The sequence below is a fragment of the Brachyhypopomus gauderio genome, chromosome 8 (genome assembly GCF_052324685.1).
Source record: "Brachyhypopomus gauderio isolate BG-103 chromosome 8, BGAUD_0.2, whole genome shotgun sequence".
Lineage (NCBI taxonomy): Eukaryota > Metazoa > Chordata > Actinopteri > Gymnotiformes > Hypopomidae > Brachyhypopomus > Brachyhypopomus gauderio.
This window is the reverse complement of record NC_135218.1, coordinates 7958375-7963136: the sequence shown is the minus strand read 5'-3', so window position 1 is coordinate 7963136 and position 4762 is coordinate 7958375. Positions and strand designations below refer to the sequence as shown.

At 49.1% G+C, this 4762-nt stretch overlaps 1 long non-coding RNA gene across 1 annotated transcript; it reads right to left on the bottom strand.

Moving 5' to 3' along the window:
* Positions 1-249: 249 nt before the first annotated feature.
* On the bottom strand, positions 250-2624 carry LOC143521367 (uncharacterized). Its single transcript, XR_013132729.1, has 3 exons — positions 1281-2624; positions 929-1028; positions 250-782 (listed from the first exon to the last, which is right to left on the bottom strand). It is a non-coding gene; the product is annotated as an uncharacterized LOC143521367 (long non-coding RNA).
* Positions 2625-4762: the final 2138 nt, after the last annotated feature.

Sequence of the window (4762 nt, the reverse complement as noted above, 5' to 3'; positions counted from 1 at the left end):
TGTACCAGCACCTTAATTACAGAGGAGAAGATGTTAACAACCAAGAAAACATTTATGTATGATCATGTGTACTTGCATAAAATGTGTTATATACTGTTCCAAGAAAAATATAGTACACTAATTTTGCCGCATGATCTTCTTTCTGGGTTGGTGTAAGTTGAGTGTACAGTTGCAGCTTGGAAAAGGGTTTGATTAAAACACATCCAGGTCTAAAAAACTGGACACTTTTTTTTTTTTTTTTAAAGAAAACATTTAAAGATCATATGTTTTGTTGTATTTTATTTTTTACACAAATCATAGTTTGGTCTCCACCCACCCCCCTCAAAGGCCGAAAGAATAGAGGATGTGAAGCATTTTGATAATAAAATACTCATGCCGATGTATTTTAAAGCTGACCGTAGTTTTAATGGAAGCTGTGTAAGATTACAATGATGTGAAAACCATCAGGCTTCTCTCTTAAAACAAAACGGAGTCCGTGGACGAGTCTGGCGGGCGGCTGAATATTTTGACCTGTGTCGTCTCACCTCACTGATGTGATCAGCACACAGGAGGTTGTATCAGTTTTGGTGGATTTAAATGAGTTGGCTACAGGAGCCAATGCATTTTGTGCTTCAGTTTCCAATGAGAGTATTTCAGCAACGTCTGATCTGCTTGGCCTGCATCACCAGACCCAGCTGTAGGCGTGGCACTCCAACGCTGGTCTCTCCCGGTACACCAGACGGTAGCCGCACGCCGTAGCCACGAGCCGGCACCCACTGGGCCAGGATGTGGGCTTCATGGGCCTGCAGAAGAAGTGGGGGGGGGGGGGGGGGGGGGTCTCAGCTAACTAGATGTGCTAGAACCATCTCCAGTATATTGCAGTGTAGTTGTAATCTGTTCGTTATGATTATCTATCCTTCAATGTGAAGTACATCTGGGACTGACTTACGGGAGGCAGATGTAGCCACCGTCGTGGCAGTAGCACTTATCACATCCTCTGATAAAGGCTTGACCAGCTTCAATCCGCTCGCCCTTATGACCGCACGGGCCTGGTGTTGGGTACGGGAAAAAACACGCACTGACCAGGGGGCTGCAGCTGGATTTCTCAGGTTTGACCACCAGAGAGCGCTGTTACTCTGTTACTGTTTACTAACCAGCTCGGCAGTCTGCAATAAGACTACTAGAGTTTTTTTATTTTATTTTACGAAAGTTCAGCTCTAAATCGGTGCGCAATTGGCTCCAAACAGCTAGCGGTTTATTTTGCGTAGGGTGAAGTGTGTGCGTCTTTGTCTCTGTCCTACCTGTATGACGATATACCGCAGCCACAGTGCTTATGGGGTGCCACGTGACCCAGATGTTCAAGCAGACTACCCACAGCAGTACACCACCAGGCCCACCGCACACTGCAGCCATCCTGGCCCTGACCCACACTCTCCGGAGTGCAGTCCTCGGTCACGCGGATCGAAGAAATGCACGGATTCAAAATAATGAACGGAGCCTCCTCTCAAATGTCCAGTGCCACTTGAAAAGTCGTAGGGGCGTCCTCCACCGAACGCCGTGGGTGGTGGAGGTGTTGAGGTGGAGTCGGGCCACAGGTGAAGACCAGCGAAAGACCCAGAAGCCCGAGCTCCAAACAGCTTTCTCTCAGGTGCCAGATTGTGAGCGCGAGATCCGTCAGGACCGGCGAGTCCTGCTCCCTCTCCGTCTCCTCCTGGGTCTCGTCTCTCTCGCGCTTTTTGCCACTCCGGGTGGGTTTTTATAAGCCCAGCAACAGCTGCAGCGCGAGGAGGGACGCGTGAGCCAAGATGTCTGTTAAAGATGCCTTTTACACCTTCTGTCTTCTTTGTTATTCTGGTTTGTGTCTGTGTTTCTGTCCGGCTCTTTGGTGTTCTTCAGCCCGTGCCGCTGCCTTCCTCTCTTGGCTTGTCTTCTGATACCTGCGCCAGTACGTGTTCGCTTTGGTCTCACCACAGCTTTTGAGGTTTGGGCCAAAGGAAAAGTTCCATTAAACATTTAGACTTTTTTTGCTTGCTCTCTAACGGTTTGGCCAAGCGAAAGCCTCGCTTCAGGAATGCAGGGCTGGTGTCTGTGATGGTGAAGCGGAATTCTGTGGCACTGTACTGTTTTCTTTGCTGGTCTCATAGTCGTGTGATGCCAGTTCAACTATTTCGATGGTTTTCCACTGGCTGGCAACATCACAGGGCTCGCCATCACCAAGAGCAGACCTCGACAGGCACCGGTGATGTCTTGGAGGGAGGGAGGACACCGTGCAGAGTTGTGACTGTCTTAACCAACGCTCACGCCTTAACCACCCAGATGTCTGTCTCTGCGTTGAGCCCGGGATTACCGTCTGCAGTGATCGTGTTTCACTTCCTTCCGTCTCCAACTCTCGTTCAAAAGAGGGAAACCCGCAGCGTCCGCGGTTACGTAAGCAGAGAGATTTATACCTGTTAATATGAGCCGGCTAATTCGGAGCGCAGAAAAGGGCCTCTGAGTCGCTGTGCTATTTCGCTCACAGCGGGAGGCCGGCACTGTGCGCACATTTTATTTCTGATTATACGCAAGCAGGTCCCACAAGCCACTGCAGCTTCTGCATATTCATATGGCTTGAGTGTTCCCAACTGGATGTGGGCGGGCGCTGCTGAGCACGTCCTAGACGAGGTGTGGTCTGAGAGCAGGTGCCGTCCAGGATGGCATGTTCTTGAGACAGAAAATAAACTCGCTCACCAGACCAGTGCGGCCGTGTTCGTGTGGAGAGGTGTGGAGAGTCCGTGTGTGAGACACCGGCCCGGCCCGGTCTGCGATTCAGAGGTTGCCGGTGCAGCGTTTGAGTTCTTGTAGGTTAGACTTTGAAGGTTCTGAAATGGGTCTTCATGTTGCTTTCTCCATTTTTCACATGCAGCATCAGGACCCATGGTGCTAAGATCCTGACTTTTGCATTTCGTCTTCATGTGGAACCACAACTCGTCCATCAGCAACATATTAGTCAAATGGGCCGTGTGGATTTGATATGGGCTTAGACAACAGAAGCCTTTGAGCCTTTGTTGTGCTTTTCAGCTACATACATAGTCAACATAAACATCCAGATGAAACAGCAAGTCCCAGTATATATAACCCACTAGGCCAGATCTTTACACTAGACATTTTGGTTTGCAAGTGATGACTCGATCTATCATTATGCACCTGCATATGCACACCCTACATATGTCACCGGAGCACCTAACGTAACCGTTGTATATTGGCTATATATGGACAGTCATACACACACACACACACACACTGGTCTTCATTCCTCTGAAGATTAGGGTGAAGTCCCAAGATGTCCTGATGTCCTGCGTGTCTTCTGCTCCTTCCATGCTCCCTCAGTACGTCTCTCCTGTTGCTAATGAAGCGCTCAGATGTTTAACTCTCAGGGCCGGCTGTTGGCGTGATGCCATCCGTGAGGTCACGGCACGGCGTATCTCACAGTGCCTTACTCGAGCGGGGTTTCCATGGTGATGCCAGGTACCTGTGGTGCGGCGTCCGCAGTGAGTGAGTCCTCCGCAGCTCTATGCCTTCTGGTGGCAAATATGCCCGTTTAATGCCTGCCAGGCACCTGCTACATGTGATGCTTGCGTGTGTGTGTGTGTGTGTGTGTGTGTGTGTGTGTGTGTGTGTGTGTGTGTGTGTAAGCCAGTATCTTCTACTCACCTTTGGCCCTCCTTTCTGTGTGTGTGTGTGTGTGTGTGTGTGTTTTAGTCCAGTACCTCCTCCTCACTTTTGCCCCTCCTCTGTGTGTCTATGCGCCTTTGACCCTCCAGTGTGTGTATATGAACCTTGACCCTCCTGTGTGTGTGTGTGTGTGTGTGTGTGTGTGTGTTTATGCATGTTTGGCCTTCCTGTGTGTGTGTGTGTGTGTGTTTATGCATGTTTGGCCTTCCTGTGTGTGTGTGTGTGTGTGTGTGTGTGTGTGTGTGTGGTGTGTGTGTATGCACTGTGTGTGTGTGTCTTGGGCCCTCCTGTCCTCATTACTGTGCTTTCTCTCCACCCCTCAGTTTTCTGGAGATGTAAACCAGCGCTTGAGGAAGTCGTCCTCCACAGATGAGTGTGAGACTGTCCATCTGTTCATCTTCCTCTCTCTCACCAGCACATGCACTAACCCCTTCCTCATGAGCATGCTCTCTCTCTCTCTCTCTCTCTCATCTCTCATCTCTCCTCTCTCTCTCTCTCTCTCTCTCTCTCTCTCTCTCTCTCTCTCTCTCTCTCTCTCTCTCTCCTCGCCTGGACTCCAATTTCCAACCATCTTAAAACAGACGGGTTCACTTACTCATGGCCGAGCCTTTTTAATTCTAGCTGCGGTGGCGATCGGGGGAGGTTCTGTTGGTCTTCTGACTTTAACTGTGGCCTGGCGTAAGCTTTCATCAATAGTATCTAACGCTATGTCACTCATGAACAGTATACATAAACAGTATTTATTGCCATATCATGCACTTTACGAGAAAGGAGGCTGCGTGAGGAGAATTAAAGGTCGACGTAATGCCACAGAACTCTGTCCTCTGCCATCTGCACACGCTACACAGGCCACAGTATAAATAGCATGCAAATAATTGGTTAAAAAGGAGCCACAGTGGGTGAGATTCGAACACACCCATGTATCCACACCAAGTGCACATGTTAAAATTATATCTTCATCACAACCTTAACGAACGCCCAGTACTAATAACTCCGTAGTGTTGCTTTTTTCTGTTGTCTACTAACCTTTGGAAAAAAAACAACAACAAACTACTGCTTGTGCTCGATGTAA